Source organism: Hibiscus syriacus, unplaced genomic scaffold (genome assembly GCF_006381635.1).
Source record: "Hibiscus syriacus cultivar Baekdansim isolate YM2019G1 unplaced genomic scaffold, ASM638163v2 tig00000002_pilon, whole genome shotgun sequence".
Taxonomy (NCBI): Eukaryota; Viridiplantae; Streptophyta; class Magnoliopsida; order Malvales; family Malvaceae; genus Hibiscus; species Hibiscus syriacus.
This window is the reverse complement of record NW_024061752.1, coordinates 2,054,906-2,068,145: the sequence shown is the minus strand read 5'-3', so window position 1 is coordinate 2,068,145 and position 13,240 is coordinate 2,054,906. Positions and strand designations below refer to the sequence as shown.

Here is a 13,240-nt window from a genome sequence, read left to right as displayed (position 1 = left end):
TGGAAAAGTCTTCATATATACATTGATCATGTATAAGTTTTGCTATAAATAGTTGCTTGTTTTATCCATTCAGGGCTGGTTAACAAATATTATTAAGATTTATAACACATTGAAATCCTTTCACCGACTACTTATACGGTTCAGTCCCATCTTAAAGAAGTTTAATCGCATTCTAACATTCTCACCCTACCATTAGCCTCAACTGCTCAATATAAAATTTTCTCATCATACAACTTCTCTAGGTTCACCTATCCTCTCTACCACGATAAAACCCCTCCTAAGAACATTCTCTAACTGTTTTCGACGTTATGGTAAGAACGGCACCCACCAACAATTTCATACACCGATAGTATACTAACAAAAAGAAATTTAAAAAAAACAATGTATTTGTTTACATACATTATTACAAGTTGTGACGTTAATAGACAAGGGTGTTCAAGGCAAAAAGGTGAAGAATGACGGACATTTAGAGTCTTGTTTTCTGCATTTCTTCATCGTAAGTCCTTAAAAAAATTATGATTTTTGAATCTTGTAGATAAAAAGTTTAATCCTTATTTTATTCTAAAGCTCTCACAACAGTCAAGATAAAACTCCACTATAATTAATTTCAATCATAATTTAACTTAAATATTATTTTGTCAACAATATAATAATTTTTTAACTTAATGATTAGGCACCGAATCTCTTGAAAGTTGTCAAGTTCTCACGACCTAAGACAACGATTTTTTATTAAATTGTAATAAATCGATAAATAATTAATCTTGACATTTATGTAAATTAGAATTGTGTCTATTCAGTTATACATAAAATATAAGGACTTGTCTAAAGAAAATAATAAAGTAGACGGTTCTTTTTACTAGATTTTATCCATAGCAGTGAAGTTGTTGTTGGCGATTACACCGAAAAATCATCTTTTAGAACTTTAATTACCTGTCAGATATCCTTTTATCTTTATTTATCAATCTAACACCCTTTGCAGAAAGTCGCATCCTTGAAGCGCGATTTACGTTGATCTGGCACCACGTGGGATAAGGCGTGGCACATGCATCACGCCTTGTGAATCGTGTAAAAAACCCGGATGCTAATTTTGTAAATATATTTAAAATGGTGATGAATATGTAATTAATTTCTATTAGTGTTATATTTGTGTAAAAACGTCAACTTTATTTATTTATTTTTTGTGAAATTTTTTTTACATTAAAATATTTAAATATTCTTTTGCAAATTATTTTATAAATCGACAAATTTTGATTTTTGCATGAAATTTCACAATACTATAATCTAATATAGGAAAACTTTGACGGTAAGTATTTTAAAATATGAATAATTTTATAAAGTTCTATAACTAGTATTTCTTTTTCAAAATGATGATGTTGATGATGTAATAAATATTTTATAATTTAAAAATTATAAATTTCATATATTTTTGAAAATTTTATTGACTTTTAAAATTAATTGTTTAAAAATATAAAAAATATTGAAATAAACTTTTAAAAAAATTTAACAACAGTTAATAATGTTTATTCATTTTTAATAAAATTATAATTTAATATTTATTTTATATTTTTTAAAATTAATATTAGAAAAATATTTTAAATAAAGATGTGATATTTTTTAGCTTTATATTCTTTTTTATTGAAATTTATTCATTTTTAATTCATTTTAATTATATTTTTATTGATTTTTAAAAAAATAAATAATAATTAATTTGATCTCTCAATTGTAATTAAAAATTTATTTTAATATTTTTTTATATTTTTAAACAATTAATTTAAAAATTAATAAACATTATTAACTGTTGTTAAAAAATAATATCACACAAAAAAAATTGACATTTTTACATAAATATCACCCTAATAGAAATTAATTATATATTAATCACCATTTTAAAAATATTTACAAAACTAGCATCTAAAGTTTTTACCCTTTTCACAAGGCGCGGTGCATAGGGCACGCCTTCTGTCACGTGGTGTAAGACACGGTACATGAGACGCGCATTCTTAAAAGGGTGTTAGATCGGTAAATAAAGATGAAATGATTTATAACAAATAATTAAAGTTTTAAAAAGTGTTTTTTCGGTGTAATTACTGTTGTTGTTTTGGTTACGTTTTGCTTAGATCACTGTTTTGCAAACGGCATTGGAATCAAATTCAATACGCAGCAATTGTCAGCCGATTTGGACCCGCGTGGCTCCAAGATGTAAACCCTTGAGATGATTCGACTCATGTATATCCTTTCCATTGGTTAAATCAATAATTCATAAAGGATAACTTGCGAGGAATGAGAGTATCACGTCAATTTGAGAATTTAACGAAATGCATTTCATGTAGTGCGAAAATTACCCTTGAATTCAATCAAATCAAAATGCATGGATGGAGCCCATCATTGAAAAATCAAAGCCCTTCCTATTCAAGCGTCAAAATCAACTTTTTCAAGGTCCTATGGCTGTAGTTCACACAACCAACCTTATTTTAACATTCAATTCATATTCCAGTTTTATGGATAGAAAAAACAACATTTGTCCGACCCACCTTTAAGATTACCGAACAAGGAGATAAAAATAGAAAGAGAGAAAGGTGCAAAGTTCTTGAACAGAAGTCAATACCCGAACCATACAAGTGAGGTGAGAGGTCCAGCAGCAAAGTTAACGAAACACAATAAGGATGTGGTGCGCTCTTGACTTCTCTTTTAATACTAGAAACTAGCAGCCACTCTTCATCCAAGGTAAATTGCAAAAAAAAAAAAAAAACCCAAAATGCCTTTGTAAAAGAAAAGCCCCCACAGTAAACAAAACATTAGTTGGTGGTGTAGATGAATTGGCAGAGCAAACAAAGGGACAGCAACAGCAAGAAGTAAATAAGCAGGCTTCCGCTCTTTGATGAGAGGGCAGTGCCAGTGCGTAGGGGCATTCAAAGTCCCCCAACTAACCTCAAACACTCCCCAATTCAATACCACCACCACTAATACCACACTCCCAATTTATCTCATCTTTTGAATTTAAGGATGTGAGTTCTCATGAACTCGGACAATTCAAAGCAGCCTTGATGTGCTGGACCGTGGTGCCGATAAGGTTACTAACGGTTGTCACCGAGTCCATGTTCAGTTTAGCAGATGGCAAGCTGCTCACTAGGATCTGAAAAGCTACTGTAATTAGTGAACCCCCTGATCGTCCCATGCTTCCGTGTGCGGCGCTGGAGCTCGTTGACGCTCCATCCCCCCCTTGGTCCAGATGGCCGTCGGGTGAGATTGTGAAACCAGATGGGAGTAAGGGGATGTATGATGGATCTTCACCACTCATTGCTACATTAATGGCTGGCAAATCTACCGGGCAGTAAACTACTAGTGAACCTGAACTGTCTATGCAGCTCTCTTGAAGTATTAGCATGTTGTTGTGACTTGTATTAAAGGCCTATTCAGACAACAATAAATTCTTATTCAACCAAGGCGTTTTAAGGGAAGATCACTAAGGAAAAAGCTTTGGTTTCCGGGATCTTACTCGTAAAACAGATATGCAATTTCCCGGATGCGACCCATTTGCAATATGAGCAACTTCTTGCACTGCATTGCCGTTGGATAAAACATCCCACTAAAGGAAAGAACCAACAAGGAAAGCAATGTGACAGTGAAACTATAAAGTTGAATAAATATAAATATAAATATAATATGCATATAATTGACATTGTTAAATCTGAATATACCTGAGGTCGAGTTCTTTCATCCTTGAAGAAACTGAATACATTTTGTGGGCTGACAGGAAGCCAGAAAGTGGTAGCTGCACTAAGAACTATACCGTTGGGTTGTCCAGGATCAGAACTCTTATGAACAGTTACCCGGACACCAACTTCATTCAATCCGGAAAGTGTTGTCCACCGATGACTATTTGATGTGCTGATGCTTGAACAAAAATTGGTGACCATTCTTTGAGCAAGCTTCATCATGCTTCTCTTGCCATCAGGAGATGGAATTACTGAAACGTTTGGAAATTTTAGTTAGACTCAAGTAATAGCTTAGGCGGTTTATGAAATACTGAAAATATTACCTCCCCCAAGATCCCGGGTTGACGTGCTTGATACCATCATGCAAGCAATCCTCTCGTACATCCTCTGAAGAGTCGCAAGCCACCGTTCCGCACCAAATGCCAAACCACTATGCACAAGATCCCTGTAGAGTCTATGAATTGAAGTCTTGTCTTCAATCTCCAAGTGCTCCAACCATGTAACCTATAAAAGTTTTGATGTACGTTTGAGATTAAAGTCTAGCAAAACCGATCATGCAAAGATCCGGAGAATTAATTAGAGCAAACCTTGGAGTAGCCATTAGGCATGTCTTGAATCAAGCATCCAGATGGAAGCCTATGAGATCGACATTGAGCATCAAATTGTGGCAAATCATAAGAAACATTTACTATAGCCCATAACCCTTGCTCAATTTGCTGACAGTATCGAAGGATATAAAATTCGCGTGTGGATACCAGCGGGGAGAGCACCTGCAACTCTTCATACATCTGCAAAACAAGAAAAGAACTAGCAATAGGAACAAAAACAAAATAGAAAACATGACATGAATAAACAAAAAAACAAAGCATCATTACCAATTGCAAAGAACCACTGTGAGTACCCAACATCCCATCTGAAATCACTTCGATTGTCTTGGCAATCGACACAATGGTAGGGAATAGATCCACACATTTATTCTGCAAAAGTGTTCGTTTTCAATGTTAAAGTTTTGAATTCTAGTCAATAACAAAAGGAGGGATTAAATGTCAAGGACAACATAGTGAACTTACAGAATCCATAAACATGTCAACCAAAGCTAAACCATTCATGATTACAACACCAGAGTCTCTCGAAGCTTCAATCCTAACATTGGCAGATTTGAAGTGGGTATTAGGCCTAGGGAAAATTCTTTCATAGGTTTCGAGATTAAGAACATCTCTGCCATCATTGGACTTGATCCATAAAGGCTCATTGCTCTGCAAGAGCCTGAGCATTTCTTCCATTGCATTTGCGGCAATATCGGACATGAGGGACTTGTCCATGTCCGAAAAAACGATGGGCTGGAAAGGTAAATTTGGCATTGCTGATGAGCTTCCGGGGAGAAGATCAAGATCAAGTGATGGACCCGAAACACCATAGCCCTCGAAACTCGCCATCCTGAAATCCAATGAAGAGATATGAACGGGCTGTACTGGTGGGAGTTGGGAGATTGGTCTCCCAATGTACTTGGCCGCAATGCTAGATACTCTATCAAGCTGCAAAAGTGCAACAAAACTAAAAAAATATTATCTTATAGTATTATTATTAATGGAGAAGCAAAAAAGAAAAGGCAAACATGGGAAAGACCTCTTCCTTTAATTGGGCATTTTCCATCCTCAATTTCTGGTCATCAAAATAGGAATCCTCGGTGACAGGAGGGCCACCGCAGGAAGGGCAGATGACATTTTTCAGTTTTTCACGGATGACTATGTTCTCACATCGGATCTTATCATTCTCAGCACGAAGAGCACAGTTATCGTCTCTTTCGTGTTGTGCCTAAGGAAACGCCATGACCCCATGTGAATGAATGAATGAAGGAGAAGAAAGAGAAAAGGAAAAAAATTAATAACAGCAAAGAACAAGCCCCTACTGAACTGACCTTCATCTGGGTCCGTCTGTTTTGAAACCAAAACTTGATCTGCCTGGGTGCCAGTCCCAGCTCCCTACTCAACTGTAACCTTTGCTTCTCATCTGGGTGCGGGCACTCCTTGAACATTCTTCAAGTTTTAACCAACAAACCAATTCGTTTATTCAAAAGAAGAAGAAGAAAAAACAAAACAAGACAAACCAACTAACAAGCAGGCCGGCAGTGTTCTTACGATTCAAGCCGCTGAATCTGGTGAGCAGTGTGGCGATGGTAAGGCTTTTTCCTCCGGAAGGATCGGAGGGGTCTTGGTCCCCACCGGACCCACTCCCTCCGCCACCGCCGCTTCCATAATCCATATATGGACTGCACGTCTCTCTTCAATAACACCTTAAAATGAACAGCAAAAAGAAGAAGAAAAACACTCTTTATTCAATAGGATCACCCATTCTGATTTCAGTAACACCCATCATCACTAAAAAAAAATTTCTGATATACTGTGAGGCGAACAGCAAGAACAAAGAAAGAGAATTTGAACGGAAAAAGGGATTGAATCAAGTTTTGGGAAGGAGAAATAAGAAAGATAATGGGCATGAATTTGGGTGAGAGTGAGTTAGGCAGAAAATGGGTTTCGGTTTAGGGGTGTAAATGTAGGAGGAGAGAAGTAGCAGGCAAAAGGCAGCAAATCAGAGAGACCTCTTGCCTGCCTGCTCTCCCAACTTACAAATAACTCGTATTTACTTCTACCAAAGCAACGCAGACACAGAAGCCAGAACCCCAAACACTCGGCAACTTCCTTAAAGCTCTAAAACCTTCATGCGTTTGCTCTTCCACTTTTGTATAAATGAAAATGAGTGATTATTTATCTCTCTCCCCCTTCTTCTCCTTGTCTTGTCTTGTCTTGTTCTTCAATATTATGTCAAAATGTGTGTAACTGAAGGGTTTTATAAGACCTTTTGCATTTGCCTCTTTCAGACACGTTCATCATACATCATACATGCGCCAATTATTTTATAAATATAAAAGGCTAAATCACACCAATACTCATTAAATCATGTTTAAATAATTTTTTTACTAACAAACTTTCAAATATTATCCAATGGTCATTACATTTTTCAAACAATGACAAAATACTCATCATCATTAAAATTTATTGAACCGTTATAAAATGATAATCGAACGTATTGAACAAGTAAAAAAGGGTCTTTTATCAGAAAACTTTTAAATAATACAAAATGATTATTAAATTTCTTAGATAATTACAAAATGATAATTAAAGATTATCAAGCTATTACAAATTTTTGTTAAATTTATCAAAATTTATTAATATTTATAACATTATAAGAATCATTTTGTAACATTTGAAAATTTATTGGAAAAAGACCATTTTGATAAAATTCAGTATTTTTATGTACTTCACCCAAATTTTACTGCAAATCATTTTATAATAATTTAAGAAATTTAATAATCATCTAAAACTTTTAAAATTAAATAATTTCAAAACTTATTTAATATAATTCAATAACCTCAAACATGTTTACCCAAATTAAAAAAATAGAAAAAATAATCTCTCTCTTTTACTTATATTACCAATGCTTATAATTTGGTTAGATTTTCATTTTACATAGTAGAAGTATGATAAGAAAAATGTCACATCAACAAACTCGACAGGTTCCAATGTTGAAGTGGGCACAACGAAAATAACCTTTTAAATTATCAATTACCACAAAACAACAATACATAATCATATGCATTGCATACTTCTTTAATGGAATCGCCTCTCAAATATTAAAATTTCAAACACCCTTTTTCAATTTTCAAATTCTGATTCCTAAACAGTTTTGTCTTTCAATATTAAAATTTAGGGTAAAATATATAAATAGTCCTCAAATTTTAAGACGCTTGTATTTTGGTCATCTAACTTTTGAAACTTACAATACAATCATTAAACTTTTAGTTTGCTTTCAAAATGGTAACGTGTCACGTTAACTCCGTTAAAACAACACCCCTGAGGTCTTCTTCTTCTTCTTCTTCTTCTTCTTCTTCTTCTTCTTCTTCCTCTTCTTCTTCCTCTTCTACTTCCTCTTCTTCTTCCTCTTCTTCTTCTTCTCTTCTTTCTTCTTCTCTTCTTCTCTTCTTCTTCCTCTTCTTCTTCTTCTCTTCTTCTTCTTCTTCTTCTTCTTCCTCTTTTCTTCCTTCTTTCTTCTTTCTTCTTCTCTTCCTTCTTTCTTCTTCCTCTCTTCTTCTTCTTCTCTTTCTCTCTTCTTCTTCTCTTCTTCCTCTCTTCTTCTTCCTCTTCTTCTCTTCTTCTTCTTCTTCTTCTTCCTCTTCTTCTTCTCTTCTTCCTCTTTCTTCCTCTCTCTTCTTCTTTTTCTTCCTCTTCTTTCTTCTTCCTCTTCTTCTTTTCTTCTTCTTTCTTCTTCTCTTCTTTTCTTCTTCTTCTTCTTCCTCTCTTCTTCCTCTTCTTCTTCTTCTTCTTCTTCTTCTTCTTCTTCTTCTTCTTCTTCTCTTCTTCTATTCTTCTTCTTTCTTCTTCTCTTCTCTTTTCTCTTATTCTTCTTCTTCTTCTTCTTCTTCTTCTTTCTTCTTCTTCTTCTTCTTCTTCTTCTTTCTTCTTCTTTCTTCTTCTTCTCTCTTCTTCTTCTTCTTCTTTTCTTCTTCTTCTTTTTTTTTCTTCTCTCTTCTTCTTCTTCTTCTTCTTTTCTCTTCTCGTCTTCTTCTTTCTTCTTCTTCTTCTTCTTCTTTTCTTCTTCTCTTCTTCTTCTTCTCTTCTTCTTCTTCTTCTTCTAATTCTAAGTTTTAAGATTAAAAAAAAATGTTGCAACTATGAGTTACAACTATTATTCTTACAAGCTCAGCCATGAAGAAGCATCCAAGGAAACAACTTTCCAATGCAGCTTTAACGCGGATGAACTATTCTTCGCAAACCTGTTCGATTCCACCTTTTTTAATGTAGAGAAAATAATGTCGATCCTTTGTCCCGATGATTGACACCAACAATAGGCATAATTGGTCGACCATACAATTATCTTTGTACATTGTGTCGAACGCAATTACATCACCGAAGCATGTGTAATCCGATCTCGATGTAGAATCCGACCAAATAAGATTATACAATGCCCCCGATTCGTCTACCGATATGTCATAAAAACCCGGGATCATCATGTTTCTTATAATCAAGTAGGCAATAAGCGCATTCACATCCCCATCGACGATTTCCTTTGCTTTACCTCTTTGAAGTGCATTGTAGAGGTCTTTATGTGTAATCCACATATGATAGCCCCCTGCCTGCTGCGTTAAATGTTCTTACTTGTGACGTGCCACACCGACCTCTTTCAATGTTGTTGCCTCATCGATATCAGCCTTACTTACAGCTCGATTAGAACGCATAAATGGTGTCATAGCAGATGTGCACAATGCATGATTATGTTTCTGATCAACTTACTTATAACCCACTGATTTGTATTTGTTGCTGTACTACGACTCTAGCCTTACATCCTGTTCTTGTGACTGGCGTATGAGCACGTTGACGATCAACAGTATTGACTTTTGATACTCGAAACCCTTCTTTGGAACAACACAAAATTCTTGTGTCTTCACATTCCCTTCCACGTCAGCCGTGTTGTTCCCTTACGTGCACTAAACCCATGTTCCCGTGCGAATCCCTTGTAAAAGTGCCAAGCTTGATCACGTGAACAAAGAGCTGACCAACCAATCTGTCAGATTCATCAACATTATGTACTTCATGGCATTCCTCGGTTGGCTTAACATTGTCTCATCAGTATATCCATGGCAAAAATTTTGTTGTGCAAGTTCAGTGCTCCAGGAGTTGATGGATATGTACGAAGGTTCATTTTGAACATGTTCTGTAGTTAAAGGGTGGGTACAACATTAAATTCGCAGTACATATTTAGGTATGTACAATAACTACAAGTATATTATCATTTTAAATTCGCATACACTGTTAAAAAATTGAAACATAAATTACATAAGTTTTAAAAAAAGTATCGATCCTTTTTATAAAAAGTATGGACACTTTCAATATATAGGTAAACATATGATGTAATAGGTAGCCCTTATATGTAATAGGTATCGTTTATAATGTAATAGGTAATGGTATATTGTAAAGTGTCTATCCTTTTTATAAAAGTGTCCATACTTTTTTCACTGTGGAAAACATTAATTTAAGGTTATCTTTTGAGTGAGTTTTAAGATATTAATTTAGTAATTATAGGCGTCTAATGATTTATTTTTTACGTTACGGTATATATTATTAAATTAAAAATTCTAAATAATTTTATAAAATATCAAAACAATCAAATAATTTTTGTGCAAATGAAATTATTAAATCAATATTGTAGGTGGAAAACATGAAACACTGTTAAAAAAATTGAAACATAAATTACATAAGTTTTAAAAAAGTATCGATCCTTTTTATAAAAAGTATGGACACTTTCAATATAATAGGTAAACATATGATGTAATAGGTAGCCCTTATATAATGTAATAGGTATCGTTTATATAAGTAATAGGTAATGGTTATTGTAAAGTGTCTATCCTTTTTATAAAAGTGTCCATACTTTTTTCACTGTGAAAACATTAATTTAAGGTTATCTTTTGAGTGAGTTTTAAGATATTAATTTAGTAATTATAGGCGTCTAATGATTTATTTTTTACGTTACGGTATATATTATTATTAAATTAAAAATTCTAAATAATATTTTATAAAATATCAAAACAATCAAATAATTTTTTGTGCAAATGAAATTATTAAATCAATATTGTAGGTGGAAAACATGAAACACTGTTAAAGTATCGATCCTTTTTATAAAAAGTATGGACACTTTCAATATAATATATGTAATAGGTAAATTTGCAATGCTATCGGTATAAATATACTGGTTTTATAAAATAGGTAAATATAAGCGCTACCTATTACATTATATAATTTTATTTTGTCAAAAGTAATTGTTTTGTTATGGATGGAACCACATTCTCAGCTGCTTAGCGCACATAACAATACAAAAGGGTTTTTGTTCCAAAAGTCAAAGCTTTACACCTTTTAGGAGGGGCGCTATTCTCTGCGCCTCTCCCTCCTCCAATTACCCCTTTATCTTTCCCACGTACTGTCTACTAAAACATCATGTGCCCGAATCATTTTTTTTGGGGTGAATCACTTAATTATATTCAAATAATTATTTTAATTATTAAATCAAACAGTCTTTGAGATATTATAATAAATATAAAATGTTAATAAATTTAATGAATATTTTATAATAACCCATAAATTTTAATACTTCTTTTGTAGTAAAGTAATAAAATTTAATAATTATGTTATAATTGTTTGATAAATTTAATGAAATTTTCTCAATTTTAAAAAATATTATATGATTCATTAGAGTCCAGTTTAATTATCTCTAATATACTTTTTCCTTATTTTTTTTCATCTTTTATTCCTTAACAACAACTACCAAAATCATACTTTTTTCTTATATTTAGTATTTTATATTAATTTATATTTTAGTATATAAGTTCATACACAATTGATTAGAATCGATAAAATTTTGAAAATACATATTGTTTATAGTATTTGGTCAAATAAAGAAATTATAATATTTTAATTTATATATGTTAATGAGAACAAAATTGGTCTCGTCGTTTATTGTCGGTTCATTTCTCCTAATTTGAGTAGAGAATCATAGTCGATGAGAGAACGATCATTAGTCGATGTTTTCACGTGATAAATTTTTTTAGGCATGCATTATAAGGAGAGGGTTTTTTAAAAGGTGTATCCCGCTCCCTCTAAGTCCGGTTGAGGGGTATTTGTAGTGGTTCTAACTGGTGGTTTCAAGCATATGGTAATTATGGTTATTTGTAAGTTAACATATTAGATAGATTTGATAGTTATATCTTAAATTTCGTTCTGGTGTATCACTTCAACCTGTCAAATGTTTTGTTCATATATTGTGACTGATATGATGACTTGCATATGAAAGAAATGATTTTTTTTGAAGTCTTCAATAAACGAAGCTATCTATACAAATATTTATGTGAGACTATGAGGCATATAAATGATTATTTTCAAATGTAATCTCTAGGATATAATAATATCATTCTTTATAATTTTGTAAATAAATTATTGTCATTTAACTTGTTACGTCAAATTTAATTAAAATGTAATTAATATAAATATTTAGTGTTAAACATTTGGGCACATGATGTGGTCAATAGGATATTGATCGCATCATCAAATTAATACAAGCCAACGTCTATGGATTAAGAGGTGGTCACTAGAGTTTTGTCCCTAAACTACTTTGGATTTATAAAAAGGTCCATAATTAGAATTTTATTTAAAATTCAAGGGTTAAAGTAAAAATTAAATTATTTACTAATGTGTCACGTCATCAAATTAACGTAAGTCAACGCCTCAGTTACCACATCTTAATTAAATAAAAAAAGTGATCAAATATTATTATTTTTCTAATTTAGTGAGTAAAAATTTACAAAATTTAAACGAAAATGACCAAACTTATAGTTTACCTTAAACATTTATAGTGAAAATATTCAACTTTAAAATTTTATTAATTTTTACACTTACCTCGGTCATTCACTTTATATAACCATAAATAGATATTAATAGTGGTTTAATGTCATATAGATGTAGGAATTCTCGATTGACACAATTCTTTATAAAGATAGAAGTTAATGTCAAGTGCAATTTGCTCTGCTTTGTTTTGCCACAAATGTCATTTTATGTTTGTAATAATTAATTAAATAAATAGTCTCTTTATATATATATCACTATGAGGATGTACATTAATGAATGAAAGCTTTAATAATGTATTGTGTAATTTTTTTCAAAATTTATAATCATTAAATCATAAATCCCAAATTATGTATATTTAAAGTATTTTCTTGGATGTCCTCGTTAGAAGATTTTTTATTATTAATAAATTCTATTTGATTGAGGAAAAAGAGTGAACCTTAAGGTGGTAAGGGTGAAATAGACGAACAATTCTTACTTAACACAGACCACACAACACAAACATACCAAATACAAACCATCGGAAAAGTTGAGTACTAGAACTAGAACAAAAGCACAGACGCCTAATCCAAAGAAAAGAAATAACATCTGGACAAACCGGAAATAGCAATCCGAAAGTAACTGATGCCAAGCAAGGCCTTCCAGAAAAGAAGCTCCAGAATGCAATAGATAGCAAGTCACGTACACGAACAAAAGCATAATTCCATGATTCAATAGCTACTCAAGAACAACCATATGCCCCATATCAACTGGCATGGACGAAGTTAAAAGTCTCTTAAACACAACTAACAGAATCGAACCCATACCAAGGATAACAAGAAGTCACTGGACTGAAAAAGCAGCTAACAACAAACGATGCATGCTGAGTAATACGCAGGGCCAAAGAAAATAACAACTGAGATATTAAAATATTGAGCAACAAGAAGAAGAAAGCCAAACAACTTCAGCCGAAAACCGTAAGTACCCTCTTTCAAAAAAAAAATTCTATTTGATTGAGCGTAAAAATCAATTCAATTATCCTTATCAAACTAGTTACTAGAAAATTATAAGAATCTTAAAACCCAAAAAATTATGTGT

General features: G+C 32.6%; 1 pseudogene; it reads right to left on the bottom strand.

Annotated features, from left to right (window-relative positions):
* Positions 1-2,559: 2,559 nt before the first annotated feature.
* LOC120215813 lies at positions 2,560-5,981 on the bottom strand (annotated as a pseudogene).
* Positions 5,982-13,240: the final 7,259 nt, after the last annotated feature.